The following is a 17,500-nucleotide window of genomic DNA, read 5'->3' as shown; positions in this document are numbered from 1 at the left end:
AAAGCCATCATGCGCATCTGAACTATACATGGATTTAATGGGACAATTCACGACATAGAATTTGGGTAGAAGGCCCTCAAGCGCATCTGGGCTACTCATGGATTCGATGGGACAATTCAGGACCTAGAATCTGACAGACGGCCCTCATGCGCATATGGACTACGCATGGATTTAAAGAGACAATTCAGGGACCCAGAATTTGGGCAGGAGGCCATCATGTGCATCTGAACTATACATGGATTTAATGGGACAATTCACAGACTTAGAATTTCGGCAGAGGGCCATCATGCTCATCTGGGATACAGATGAATTTAATGGGACAATTCAAGGACCCAGAATTTCGGCAGAACGCCCTCATGCGCATCTGAACTACGCAAGGATTTAATGGGACAATTCAGGACACAGAATTTGGGTGGAAGGCCCTCAAGCGCTTCTGGACTACTTATGGATACGATGGGACAATTCAGGACCCAGAATTTCGGCAGAAGGCCATCATGCACATCTGGACTATACAAGAATAATGGGACCATTCAGGGACACAGAACTTGGGCAGAAGGCCCTCATGCGCATCTGAACTATGCAAGGATTTACTGGGACAATTCAGGACACAGAATTTGGGCAGAAGGCCCTCAAGAGCATCTGGACTACGCACAGGTTCACTGGCACAGTTTGGGCCCCAGAGTTTGGGCAGAAGGCCCTCATACGGATCTGGACTACTCATGGATTCGATGGGACACCACAACCCAGAATTAGGACAGAAGGCCATCACACGCATCTGACTATGCAGGGATTTAATGGGACAATTTGGTCACCCACACCTGGGACAGAAGGCCATCAATAGATCATCTAGATTGCAGAGATTTAATGAAGACAATTTAGATCCAGAATTTGGCAGATGTCATCATGTGTATCTGACTGCTGATGGATTTAATAAAAATTTAGGACGCAGAATTTGGCAAAAGGCCCTCACGTGCATCTGGACTACATGCATGGTTTAATGGGACAATTCAGGATCCAGAATTAGAAGGCCCCGCATCTGGAGTATGCATGGATTTAATGGGACAATTCAGGATCCAGAATATGGACAGAAGGCCCTCACACGCATCTGGAGTATGCATGGATTTAATGGGACAATTCAGGTCACAGAACTGAGACAGAAGGGCCTCATGTGCATCTAGGCTACACATTGAGTTAACGGCACAATTCAGGACACAGAATTTGGATAGACATGTGCATCTAGACTCATCATGGATTTAATGGGACACCAGGACACAGGAGAATTTGGACAGAAGGCCCTCACGTCATCTAGACTATGCATGGATTTAATGGGACAATTCGGGACACAGAATTTGGACAGAAGGGCCTCACGTGCATCTGGACTATGCATGGATTTAATGGGACAATTCTGGTATCCCGCAATTTGGACAGAAGGCCATCATGCGCATCTAGAATATGCATAGATTTAATGAGACAATTTAGGATCCAGAATTTGAGCAGAAGGCCATCATGTGTATCTGGACTGCTCATGGATTTAATGGGAAAATTTAGGACAAAGAATTTGGGCAAAAGGCCATCACGTGCATCTAGACTACGCATGGATTTAATGGGATAATTCAGGATCCAGAATATGGACAGAAGGGGTGCATCTAGACTATGCATGGATTTAATGGGACAATTTGGGACACAGAATTTGGACTGAAGGCCCTCACGTGCATCTAGACTACGCATGGAATTAATGGGACAATTCAGGACACAGAATTTGGACAAAAGGCCCTCGCGTGCATCTAGACTACACAAGTATTTAATCGGCCAATTCAGGACACAAAATTTGGAGAGAAGAGCCTCATGTGCACCTAGACTACGCATGGATTTAATGGGACAATTCAAGATCCAGAATATGGACAGAAGGCCCTCACAAGCATCTAGAGTATGCATGGATTTAATGGGACAATTCAGGACACAGAATTGGGACAGAAGGGCCTCATGTGCATCTAGACTACACATTGAGTTAATGGCACAATTCAGGGCACAGAATTTGGAGAGAAGGCCCTCCTGTGCATCTAGACTATGCATGGAATTAAATGGACAATTCGGGACACAGAATTTGGACTGAAGGCCCTCACGTGCATCTAGACTACGCATGGATTTAATGGGACAATTCAGAACACAGAATTTGGACAGAAGGCCCTCACGTGCATCTAGACTATGCATGGATTTAATGGGACAATACGGGACACAGAATTTGGACAGAAGGCCCTCACGTGCATCTAGACTATGCATGGATTTAATGGGACAATTCGGGACACAGAATTTGGACAGAAGGGCCTCACGTGCATCTAGACTACGCATGGATTTAATGGGACAATTCAGGACACAGAATTTGGACAGAAAGCCCTCACATGCATCTAGACTACGCATGGAATTAATGGGACAATTCAGGACACCGAATCTGGACAAAGGGCCCTCCTGTGCATCTAGACTATGCATGGATTTAATGGGACAATTTGGGACACTGAAGACAGAATTGCAGGACTACACATGGATTTAATGGGACAATTCTGGACACAGATTTTGGACAGAAGGCCATCACGTGCATCTAGACTATGCATGGATTTAATGGGACAATTCGGGACACAGAATTTGTACAGAAGGCCCTCACGTGCATCTAGGCTACGCATGGATTTAATGGGACAATTCGGGACACAGAATTTGGACAGAAGGGCCTCACGTGCATCTAGATTACGCATGGATTTAATGGGACAATTCAGGACACAGAATTTGGACAGAAGGCCCTCCCGTGCATCTAGACTACGCATGGATTTGATGGGACAATTCAGGATACAGAATTTGGACAAAAGGCCCTCGCGTGCATCTAGACTACGCAAGTATTTAATGGGCCAATTCAGGGCACAGAATTTGGAGAGAAGAGCCTCACGTGCATCTAGACTACGCATGGATTTAATGGGACAATTCAGGATCCAGAATATGGACAGAAAGCCCTCACACGCATCTAGAGTATGCATGGATTTAATGGGACAATTCAGGACACAGAATTGGGACAGAAAGGCCTCATGTGCATCTAGACTACACATCGAGTTCATGGCACAATTCAGGACACAGAATTTGGACAGAAGGCCCTCACGTGCATCTAGACTATGCATGGATTTAATGGGACAATTCGGGACACAGAATTTGGACAGAAGGCCATCACGTGCATCTAGGCTACGCATGGATTTAATGGGACAATTCGGGACACAGAATTTGGACAGAAGGGCCTAAGGTGCATCTAGACTACGCATGGATTTAATGGGACAATTCAGGACAAAGAATTTGGACAGAAGGCCCTCACGTGCATCTAGACTACGCAAGTATTTAATGGGCCAATTCAGGACACAGAATTTGGAGAGAAGAGCCTCACGTGCATCTAGACTACGCATGAATTTAATGGGACAATTCAGGACGCAGAATTTGGACAAAAGGCCCTCACGTGCATCTAGACTATGAGTGGATTTAATGGGTCAATTCAGGACACAGAATTTGGATACAAGACCCTCTCATGCATCTAGCCTACATATGTATTTAATGGGCCAATTCAGGACAGAATTTGGACAAAAAGCCCTCACATGCATCTAGTCTACACATGGATTTAATGGGACAATTTAGGACACAGAATTTAAAGAATAGGTCCTCAAGTGCATCAAGACTACACATTGATTTAATGGGCCAATTCAGGACACAGAATCTGGACAAAATGCCCTCACTTGTATTTAGACTACACATGGATTTAATGGGCCAATTCAGGACACAGAATTTGGACAAGAGGCCCTCACGTACATCTAGACTACACATGCATTTAAGGAGATAATTCGGGACACAGAATTTGGACATATGGCCCTCACGTGCATCTAGGCTACACATGGATTTAATGGGCCAATTCAGGACACAATTTGGATAAGAGGCCCTCACGTGCATCTAGGCTACGCATGGGTTTAATGGGACAATTCAGGACACAGAGTTTGGACAGAAGGCCCTCATGGGGCAATTCAGAAAACAGAATTTGGACAAAAAGCCCTCATGGGGTTCTAGACTACAGCATTGATTTAATGGGACAATTCAGACACAGAATTTGGACAGAAGGCCCTCACATACATTAAGACTACACATGGATTTAATGGAACAACTCAGGACACATAATCTGGACATAAGGCCCTCACATGCATCTAGACTAAGCATGGATTTAATGGGATAATTCAAGACACAGAATTTGGACAAAAGGCCCTCATGTGCATCTAGGCTACACATGGATTTAATGGGACAATTCAGGAAACAGAATTTGGACAGAAAACCCTCAAGTGCATCAAGACTACACATGGATTTAATGGGCCAATTCGGGACACAGAATTTGGACAAAAAGCCCTCCTGTGCATCTAGACTACGCATAGATTTAATGAGATAATTCAGGATACAGAATTTGGACAAAAGGCCCTCATGTGTATCTAGACTACACATGGATTTAATGGGCCAATTCAGGACACAGAATTTGGACAAAAGGCCCTCATGTGCATCTAGACTACACATGGATTTAATGGGCCAATTCAGGACACAGAATTTGGACAAAAGGCCCTCATGTGTATCTAGACTACACGTGGATTTAATGGGACACAGAATCTGGATAGAAAGGCCTCATGTGCATCTAGACTATGCATGGATTTAATGGGACAATTCAGGACACAGAATCTGGATAGAAGGGCCTCATGTGCATCTAGACTATGCATGGATTTAATGGGACAATTTCGGACCCAGAATTTGGGCTGAAGGCCCTCATTTGCATCTAGTCTGTGCATGGATTTAATGGGATAATTCAGGACACAGAATTTGAACAAAAGGCCCTTATGTGCATCTATACTATGTATGGATTTAATGGGACAATTCAGGACACCGAATTTAGACAGAAGGCCCTTATGTGCAGCTAGCCTATGCATGCATTTAATAGAACAATTCAGGACCCAGAATTTAGATAGAAGGCCCTCATGTGCAGCTAGCCTATGCATGAATTTAATAGGACAATTCAGGAGCCAGAATTTGGACAGAAGGCCCTCGTGTTCATCAAGACTACACATGGATTTAATGGGACAATTCAGGACCCAGAATTAGGGCAGAAGGCCCTTATTTACATCTAGACTGCGCACGGATTTAATAGGACAATTCTGGACCCAGAATTTGGACAGAAGGCCATCGTGTGCATATGGACTATGCATGAATTTAATGGAACAATTTAAGACCCAGAATTAGGGAAGAAGGCCACCATGTGCATTTAGACTATGCAATGGATTGAATTGGACAATTCAGGATCCAGAACTGATACAGAGGCCATCATGTGCATCTGGACTAAGCATGGATTTAATGGGCCAATATATATATATATATATATATATATATATATATATATATATATATATAAATATATATATATATATATATATATATATATATATATATATATATATATATACTGGGACAATTTCACACAATAAAATAATTTGGAAAATGAAGCGTGTATATGAGAGAAAATTTCATATATATATACTGTGTATATATATATATATATATATATATATATATATATATATATATATATATATATATATATATATATATATATATATATATTTATTTATTTATAAATTTAAAAACTGTAGATCGACATCACCTCCTAATAATCCAGTTTTAAACACAAAAAATTGATACTGTACCCTCATTTGAGTCTTGACTGTACCCCAGTTTGAGTCTTGACACTGTAATTTGTTTGAGTCTTGACACTGCCCCTCGTTTGAGTCTTGACACTGTAACCTTCATTTGAGTCTTGACGCTGTACCCCTCGTTTGAGTCTTTGACACTGTACCCCCGTTTGACTGACACTGTACCCCCTCGTTTGAGTCTTGACACTGTAACCTTCATTTGAGTCTTGACACTGTACCCCTCGTTTGAGTCTTGACACTGTACCCCTCGTTTGAGTCTTGACACTGTACCCCTCGTTTGAGTCTTGACACTGTAACCTTCATTTGAGTCTTGACACTGTACCCCTCGTTTGAGTCTTGACACTGTACCACTCATTTGAGTCTTGACACTGTACCCCTCGTTTGAGTCTTGACAATGTACCCCTTGTTTGAATCTTGACACTGTAACCCTCGTTTGAGTCTTGACACTGTACCCCTTGTTTGAATCTTTACACTGTACCTCACATCCGAGTCTCGGCCTCGACCCCCCAAAAATTTAAAAAAAGAATGAAAGTGAAGGAAGAAGCCCAGAGTAAAAATATGGACGCGACAAAAATAAATGATATAACTTTACCTGAAACTGATCTTTCCTGATCTTTACCGATCTTTTCCCTTTTCAAAGGGAAGGTGATTAATCTCTTCTTAATCACTGTCTGATGGGTCGATATAACGAGCGCTTGACAAATGATGTTGATTTTTGTTGAAAGAGAATAAGGATATTGTCAGAGACTTCGGGTCAAAATAGGCATTATCTGCCTGTTATTATAGTTTAGTCAGGTTTTCTTCTACACACTGAAATATAGTCTCTGACTGCTGTAACTTCCTAGAACTACATAAAATTGCTGTAATCAGCAGAATTTTGTTGTAACTGTAGAATTTCAGTGTAATCTTTCCTTGTAGAAAGTTAGTTAAAGATGAATATATATATATATATATATATATATATATATATATATATATATATATATATATATATATATATATATATATATATATATATATACACACATATGGAAATGAAAACATGTTTCACAGGAATAAATTTCTGAATCACCACGGGACCGAACCCCAGTCTTTCGAGTGAGAGTCCAGGGCACAAGCAATTCGGAAGCAAAGGTCATAAAAAAAATTGGAACCTAAGTGCCACGTACCTGAGGCTTTTCCATGTGTTCATTTCCATCATATCTCACGGTGAAAGGACTAAGTCGAGTGAAAATTTAGCAAATCGAGGGATGACAGGTCGGGAAGTTGTGTAAATTTCAATGGTATGTTGGGCGCTAGGCGCCTGCCCGGGAAAAACCTCAGGTACATAGTACTTAGGTTCCAACTTCTTTTATGACCTTTGCGCCTGAATTGCTGATGCCCTGGACTTTCACTGGGGTTCAGTCCTGTGGTGAGTCAGAAATTTATATATATATATATATATATATATATATATATAAATATATATATATATATATATATATATATATATATACATATATTTATATAGAAAGCTAAACGTCCTTTAATATCCAAGGACTCTACCTCGAAATAATATATTTTCATATATGTTACAAGGATTTTAGTTGATAATAAGTCCCCGTCCCGTGGATCGAACCAGCGACGGACGAGGAATCAGGACTTTGACGCACTGAAATCGGCCACAAGAGAGGTATCAGGAATAACACCTCCCATCAACCCACCCGTGGGAACTCGGGTGTTTCGCGTTTGGACAAAACCTCTGCCATGTTGACGTCAGTGCGTTTGTCATCTAGACTACGTGGATTTAATCCACCGTGATTCATATACAATTCAAACGTTTAGTCAAATTTGGACAAATAGGTTACCCTCAGTTGATAATAAGTCACCGTCCGTGGGATCGAACCAGCGACGGACGAGGAATTTACAGTGGGGACAATTCAAGGACACAGAATCCCATCAACCCACCCGTCGATCTCAGGTGAAGGTTTTGGCGATATCCACCCCACCTCTGCATGACCTAGACTATGCATGACTATTTTCACATCGTGATTCAATTTACAAAGGACTCTACAGTTTTTTCATAATCGAGGATTTTAGTTGATAATAAGTCCACCGTCCTCAGGATCCGAACCAGCGGCAGACGAGAATCAGGACTACATCGTACTAATGGGAGTGTGAATTTCAACGGACCCAGAATTTGGGTTTTCGTTTTGAGGTAACCAGCCCTGACCGTGATGCGCATCTAGTCATTATCACATGTGTTACAATCAAGCTACAAACGGATAATTCAATTTACTCACTCGGAAATAATTGATGTTACCAAATTTTTAGTTGATAATAAGTCCGTCCGTGGGATCGAACCAGCGACGGACGAGGAATCAGGACTACAGTGACGCACTAACGAAATCAGCCACAAGAGAGGTATATGAATAACACCTCCCATCAACCCAGTCGAACTCAGGTGTAATGGGAGCAATTCACCACCTCACCGAATTTGAACAGAATGCGGCCCTTATGTGCAGTCACTCACGTGATACATATGCAATCATGCACATTTTAATACCTCGGACAATTCAGGACCAGAATTTACTTGATAATAAGGCCTCATCGAACCAGCGACGGACGAGGAATCAGGACTACAGTGACGCACTGTGAAATCAGCCACAAGAGAGGTAATTAGACAACATTCAACCCACCCGGGAACTCAGAACTGCGTTTGGATATCCACCCACCTCGCCAAGGCCCGTGTAGTCGCGTTTGTTCATCAAGACTATTTATCACATCACCGTGATTCATTACAATCGGCTACAAACGTCTTTAATATCAATTCAGGACCCAGAATTGGGTCACCGCAGAACCAGCGCGGACGAGAATATTTACACTCGAAACTGCCACAGAGGTATAAGGATCCATCAACCCACCAGGACTCAATTCGTTTGGACCCACTCTGAATTTGGTACCCAGAAGCCATCACCGTGATTCTTCCACAATGCTGCATATGCTCAATTCTCTATGAATTTTTAATGGAACAATTTTTAAGTCCACCGTCGTGAGATAGGACGGAAGAATCAGGGTCTGACCATGTGCATTTAGTGAATAACACCTCCCATCAACCACCCGCAAATTGTTTTGGTTTGAGTGATATGGACCATGTTTCAGGGATGCCCAGAACTAATATGACTATTTTAGGCCATCATGTGCATCGCGATTCATTACAGATGAACGTTCTTATCATTCACTAATCGGACAATTTATTTCCATATATTTCCATCGCTGGTCCATCACGGGACGCAGGATTTATTATCAATGGACTCTTCGTAACATATATGAAATATATTATTTCCGAGGGAATTGGAATTGGGACGTTTGTAGCTTCGATTGTATATGAATCCCATGTGATAAATAATTTATGGCACGAAGGACCGCACTACACGCTCATCTGGATATCGTTACGCAAACATGGAGTTCGACGGTGGGTTGATGGGAGGACATTTAATTTATTTCGTTAGTGCGTCACTGTAGTCCTGACCTTTGCCGCTGGCCTCGATCCCACGGGACGTGTGGACCTTTTACTATCTGATATTACCCATATATTTAACATTATAATTCCATTAAACTTGAATTACAAATGCACTAAGTTCATATGGCAGAGGTGGGTGGATACTAAATATGTAGTGTTATGCATTCACTTATAAATTTACCTCATTCCTGATTCCTCGTCCGTAAAATCTTACGGGAAGGATTATTTTTGCAACATAGGAAAGCTGATCCGGGGTGCAGTATGGATTAATTATGTATTATATAACTTAGAAAGTAGTCACTGGAACGCCCATTACCCTGTATTATCAAAACGCAAACACCGGAGTTAACGTTATGGTATAACAGATGATCCATCATATTCATCGGTAAATATACTGAAAAATATATTCAAATATATTAATGCATTGCAACTGTGATGTGATAAATAGAACTCTTTCTGGCAGATATATATCCAAACGCAAAACACCTGAGTTCGACGGGTGGGTTGATGGGAGTGTGTTATTCACTATACCTCTCTTTGTGGCTGATTTCGTTAGTGCGTCACTGTAGTCCTGATATATATATATATATATATATACAGAAAATATATATAGGTAGATATGATATTATATATATTGTATATGAATCATGATATGATAAATAGTCATATATGGCGCGTGACAAACGACTAACGGTCAACATGGCAGAGGTGGGTTATCGCTCAAACGCAAAACACCAGTTCGACAATGGGAAAATAATTTGGATTTCGTTAGTGCGTCAAGTCCTGATTCCTCGTCCGTCGCTGGTAATTGAGACGGAAACTTAATATCAACTAAAATATATATATGAAAATATATTATTTGTGGAATTATATTAATAGCTTTCTCGATTGTATATGAATCACGGTGATAAATAAATATCATATATATATATATATATATATATATATATATATATATATTTAAAAATTTAAAAACTGTAGATCGACGTCACCTCCTAATAATCCAGTTTTAAACTTCAAGCAAAAATTGATACTGTACCCCTCATTTGAGTCTTGACACTGTACCCCTCGTTTGAGTCTTGACTGTACCTGTTTGAGTCTTTGACACTGTACCACTCATTTGAGTCTTGACACTGTACCCCTCGTTTTGAGTCTTGACAATGTACCTTCGTTTGTGTCTTGAAACAGTGCCCCTCGTTTGAGTCTTGACACTGTAACCTTCATTTGAGTCTTAACACTGTACCCCTCGTTTGAGTCTTGACACTGTAACCTTCATTTGAGTCTTGACACTGTACCACTCATTTGAGTCTTGACACTGTACCCCTCGTTTGAGTCTTGACAATGTACCCCTTGTTTGAATCTTGACACTGTAACCCTCCTTTGAGTCTTGACACTGTACCCTTCATTTGAGTCTTGACACTGTACCCCTTGTTTGAATCTTTACACTGTACCTCACATCCGAGTCTCGGCCTCGGCCCCCCAAAAATTTGAAAAAGAATGAAAGTGAAGGAAGAAGCCCAGAGTAAAAATATGGACGCGACAAAAATAAATGATATAACTTTACCTGGAAACTGATCTTTCCTGATCTTTACCGATCTTTTCCTTCAAAGGGAAGGTGATTAATCTCTTCTTAATCACTGTCTGATGGGTCGATATAACGAGCGCTTGACAAATGATGTTGATTTTGTCCCGAAAGAGAATAAGGATATTGTCAGAGACTTCGGGTCAAAATATGTTTTGGCATTATCTGTCTATTATAGTTTGAGTCAGGTTTTCTTCTACACACTGAAATATAGTCTGACTGCTGTAACTTCCTAGAACTACATAAAATTGCTGTAATCAGCAGAATTTTGTTGTAACTGTAGAATTTCAGTGTAATCTTTCCTTGTAGAAAGTTAGTTAAAGATGAATATATATATATATATATATATATATATATATATATATATATATATATATATATATACATATATATATATATATATACACACACATATGAAATGAAAACATGTTTCACAGGAATAAATTTCTGACTCACCACAGGACCGAACCCCAGTCTTTCAGTGAGTCAGGGCACAAACAATTCCAGGAAGCAAAGGTCATAAAAAAATTGGAACCTGATGCCACGTACCTGAGGCTTTTCCATGTGTTCATTGTCATCGAATCTCACGGTGATGTGACAAATAGTCATAATTGTAAATCGAGGATGACAAACGCACTACACGGAAACATGGCAGAGGTGGGGCTATCGCCTGCAAAACGAAACACTTGGAGTTCGACGGGTGGGGTTGATTCCAGATGGTATCTTTTATACCTTTGTGTCGACTGGTTAGTTGCACTGATGGTCCTGACTTTCGTCCGTCGGAACTGGTTCCAGTCTCTGTGTTAGACTGAGTGGACTTATTATCAACTCTATAATATATATGGTAACATATATGAAAATATATTATATATATATATGAATCTGGATCTAATAGCGACGCACAAAGAAGTCATGCATTGGAGCATGAATCACGGTGATGTGAAAATCACTCATATTATACTTTTTCGACAAATGTACTTTACGGTCAACATGTTTCAGAGGTGGTGGATTTTCTTCTCCAAACGAAAAACACCTTAAATAACAAATTAGGTTGATTAAGATGGTATTCACTTATACAAATTGTGGCCGACAAGCAGGGGCTACTGTAGTCCTGATTCTCGAGGGTCGCTGGCACGATCCCAGTGACGGTGGACTATTATCAACTTCTGTACTTAACACAACATATATGAAAAATATATTACTCATTGAGGGAATTGGGTGTTTAACTGTGGAACGAATTGTTTAATGAAGATTGATTCTAAGTTAAACACCCAGTCTTCCTCAACACCTCTCTATCTCTCCTGAGCTCAAGTCGAAGCTGAACCCGGCCCCAACTGTCACTCGGTCGTGCCCTCAGCACCTCATGGTAATCACTCCTCCCTCTCCTTTGTACTTGTTTATATTATTTGTATAGTTTTTAACTGTTAATTCTTATTCCGAGTTTGTTATTTTATCTTTTGTCTTCTCTTTTTATAGCTTGAAAATGGGACTTTTACGTCTTGAAACGTTGCAGCAATAATAAAATACTTAGAAAAGGAATAAAGGACTGATCCTTCCACTTGCACCTACTGATATATATATATATATATATATATATATATATATATATATATATATATATATATATATATATATATATATATATATATATACATATATATATATATATATATATATAACTATATATATCATATATATATATATATATATATATATATATATATATATGTGTGTGTGTGTGTGTGTGTGTGTGTGTATTAGTTCTGCTTCGTATGGTAATCACAATATCTTTGAATATAGAGAAATTCCTGCAAAAACACAGAAATCAATTCTCTTTAACAGAAATTTCTCTTGAAAATTATCTGCACCAACAAAAATTATCCCTTTCCTTATGCTGTAATTAACGTTGGAATATAAAGAACCCCTTACTAATCATTCTCAAATTACCTTAAGATTAATGAAGCAAGTGTCATTAACTACCCCGTGATTCATTTGCATAATTGTTAAGACGAATCTCGCTGCCGATTGTTGAATCCTCTTTGGACTGAGTAATGAATGACAATAACCTTTCACTGGTTAGTGTGTCATTTTAGTCCTGATTATTTTCCGTATAGTTGTGATCCCACGTGGACGGATGGACTTATTATCAATTTTACTAGGAAACTATAAAATATATGAAAATATATTACTAATTAGGTAGAGTGAATGCGATATTAAAAGACGTGTGTGTATTCATTTTCTCATTAATTAACTGTTTGCGATGTGGATAAATAGTCATAATAATAAATATCGTGCTCAAAACGTACTATAGGTCAACTATGGCAGAGGTGGTGGATATCGCTTCCAAACCAGTGAAACACCTGAATTGATACCGGGGTTGATGGGAGATGAATATTCACTTATAGTGTCTCTTTTACCGACTGGTTATGTGTGTCACTGTAGTCATTCCTTCGTCCGTCAATTCGATCTATGGGACGGTGGACTTATTATCAACTTAAAATTCCCAAAAAATATATTAAAACATACTTACATTAAACATGAATTGGATAAAAAGTCATTTCAATAGTTTTCGATTGTATTAATAATTACGGTGATGATGATAAATAATCATAGGATGGCTACGTGGATCCAAATGAACTACACGGGTTCAACATTTGCAGAGTACAATGGAGTGGAAACGAAAACACCTGAGTTCACGTGGTTTATCTGAGATTTCGTTCATATACCTCAATTTGGCTGACTGGCATTATCTTAGTCCTGATGGTCGTCCGTATATGGTTCGATCTCACGGACGGTGGACTTATGAATGAACTTAAAATTTTTCCTTGTTTTTACAAATTTTAAAATAATAATACTTAACAGGTAGAGTAATTAAATCTTAAAGTGATATTTAAAGCTTATGATTGTATAAATCTGTAGGAAAGGATTAAATTTCAAAAACACACGCGAATAACGCACTACACGGGTCAACATGGCAGAGGTGGTGGATATCGTCTTCCAAACGCAAAACACCATGAGTTCGAATTCATCATTGGGAGATTTTTGAGATACCTCTCTTGTATCAACTGCTATGTCACTGGTAGTCCTGATTCCTCGAAAACTGATTGGTCGATTGACGGGACGGTGGACTTATTATCAACTTCTGTAAATTATCGGTAAACATATATAATTAAATTACTTCGAGGTACAGGAACGCCTAAAGCGATGTTTTGTCAACATGTTGATTGTATATGAAAAAACATTGAAAATTTCAATTTAATCGTATGACAAAACGATACTATCAACTGGCAGAGGTGGGTGGATAATTGTTCTCCAAAACGCAAAACACCCAAGAGTCTTGGTGGTTGAGAGAGAGATGGTATTCATTTATACCTCTCTTTGTGTCGATGTTTAGTGTGTTAATCACCATCTTGTCCGTCGCTGGCTCGATCCCAATGGGACTTGGACTTATTATCAACTTAAAATTCCCTTCTGATTATATGAAAATATATTACTCTGGGAGTCAGGCCATTGATATTAAAGGTCATTATCATATTTTGTATATATGAATCACCTGTTTGATGTGATTGATGGATCATATATTGTCAGAGTGATATTATATATATATATATATATATATCTCTCCATATATTTTATCATTTATATAAATTATTATCTCTCTCTCTCTATCTGTCTCTATATATCTCTCTCTCTCTCTCTCTCTAGCTATATATATATAGGTTGTATATTTTTGGAAATTTTATAAAAATATATAATATTTATATATGGATATATATATATATATATATATATTATTTTTATATAAATATATTGACATTATATATATATGTATATATATATATATATATATATATATGTGTGTGTATATAATAATATATATATATAATATATATATATATATATATATATATATATATATATATATATATATATATATATATATATATATATATATATATATATATATATGCTCACTCTGAGTGACCTTGGAAAGATTGGATCATTCAGCTGTTCGAGGGTCCATTTATATACATAGCATATAGAGAAAATGCTGAACATTCGCATACCATAAAAAGTCAAAGGCTCCAGCCCCTTGGTGATAAGACACAGATCGAAATGCAGTTTCAGCTTCGAACATTTAGCTTGAACCGGTTATAAATCCGGTTTTGAAGAAAGCATTCAAGTGACATGAGTACCCGTGACACCTTAGGAGTACAGAGGGCGTGTCTTTGTCGAACATTGAACTGGGGGATGTCGTGAGTGCGTTCATGTGCATTGCATCATGAATAAAATGGAGTGATCATTGAAGGGAGGGCATTGCGATCCAATATCAGTATAATTAGCATGCGGCTGTGAAAAAGCAAGAGGAGGCTGTGTTTTTTTGTGAAGTGGGGTACAACTCATAAACATTTTAGATTTTTTTTTTTCAGACTGGAAAAACTTATGTTGCATGTTGCATGAAATCTTGTGAGTTATGCATTTTGCATTTACATGAATTTGGTTTTTTTAATATAACGCTGTTCTTTACAGGTATTCTTTCCTTCCTTCACGTTCCTCTCTTCAAGGGGGAGAGTGGTATGGCATTTTGAAAATGACCTGATTCTATTAATTGACCTGTTTAAGTGATTTAATGACATGATGAGTTATTTCTGTATTTTTCCTTAAATAATTGGGTGTTTTATGATTTTGGACCTATTTCCTTAGAAGAATTTTTGATAGTTATGTTGAATCATTCGTTTCATTCTTCGTAATTTTTAAGTTATTTTCGTTATTTTTGTCAATAAAGGTTTATTTTCCTTTAGTATCTCATTCCAGTCCTTAGAATTTAGTTAGGGAAGGTATAACTTATGATGTCAGCTCACCTTACACGCTATCACTCAATATCTCAGGAAAAGCGAGATACCAACCCCTCTGTTCTTACAGGGAGACTTAAATAAAGCATAGGCTTCAGGATTGGCCTAATTACACACACACACACACACACACACACACACACACACACACACACACACACACACACACACATATATATATATATATATATATATATATATATATAATCATAAGCTACAAATGTCGCTTAATATCAAATTCCACGCTACCTCAATATCTCCGATGGAGAATTATCACCGAAGGAGAATTTATAAGTGATAGATGGATTGGTACTGCCGGGTCACGAACCCTCAACACAGAACTTATCCAGCAACTCCAGTCGACGTTACAACTGGGCTATCTTGTCCAGCAACTCCATTCGACGTTACCACTGAGCTATCTTGATAGCTCAATGGGTAACTATCGAATGAGCTCGCTGAATGCCCTGTGATCGAGGTTCGTGACCCGGCAGTACCAATCCATTACTTATAAGTTCCCCTCTTCAGTGATAATTCTCCATAGGAATATTCCGAATAGCATGAATTTGATATTAATGCGACATTTGAATTGATTGTATATAAATCACGGTGGTAATAAAAAAATTTCACACACACACACATATATATACACATATATATATATATATATAACATATATATATATATATATATATATATATATATATATATATATATATATATATATATACGTGTGTGTGTGTGTGTGTATATGTGAATCTTCCCTATAAGGCTGTATGGCAGGAGAGAGAGAAAGTACCAGGAAAGATATATTTCTTAAACACCTTGTTTAAAAACTAAATAAATCTACCACTGAAAGAAAGATCAACTTCTTCCTCACAAAGAACGATCATATTAGGTTTTACTTCAAGACCAAACGAGAAAAAATGATCTTACTCCGGCTGTAATTTCTTACTTAACAGACTAATACGTCATCTGTCACGGCCTCCTCATCATGTATGCATAACGTGATAAATTAGAGAATGGAGAACGACCGTCGTGTAAAATAATGAATATATAGAGCTCTTTATCGTTTTCCATTTTTTATACCTTTAAGATTTATATCCTTTATCCTACAATTTCCTTTATCCTTAAACATCCTTTTTTCTACAATAGCCTTCATCATACAATATCCATTATCTTAATATATTCTTTTTCTACAATATCTTTTATCCTACAATATTCGTTATCCTACAATATCCTTTATCCTATAATATACTTTATCCTACAATATCCTTTAGCATACAATATCCTTTATCCTAAAAATCTATTATTCTTCAATATCCTTTATCCTACAATATCCTTCATTCTACAACATCATTTGTCGTACGATATCTTTTATTCTACAATGTCCCTTATCCTACTGTACAATACCCTTTATCATACAATATCCTCTATTCTACAATATCCTTTATTCTAAAATAGTTAAGCCTGTTTTAACAACCGGCAACCCCCTTCACAAATCTCAAATTTTTTCTAGGTTTCATAGGTAAAGGGATAGGGATTTTCTCCTGATTAATCTCTACATATAAAATAATAATAATAATAATAATAATAATAATAATAATAATAATAATAATAAATATGAAATCAATTTCTGCCTTCAGTGTCCATGAACCAAAACTAAATAAAAACATTCTTGAATCGTATCAATAAATAATAATAATTGAAAGAAATATAAAATTAATTTCTGCCTTCAGTGTACATGAATAAAAAAGGCAAATATTCTTGAATTAAAAGTATTTGAAAACAAGTAAAAAAATATCCG

Source organism: Macrobrachium rosenbergii, chromosome 31 (genome assembly GCF_040412425.1).
Source record: "Macrobrachium rosenbergii isolate ZJJX-2024 chromosome 31, ASM4041242v1, whole genome shotgun sequence".
NCBI classification, from domain to species: Eukaryota; Metazoa; Arthropoda; class Malacostraca; order Decapoda; family Palaemonidae; genus Macrobrachium; species Macrobrachium rosenbergii.
The sequence above is the reverse complement of the archived record's forward strand: the minus strand, read 5'-3'. Positions refer to the sequence as shown.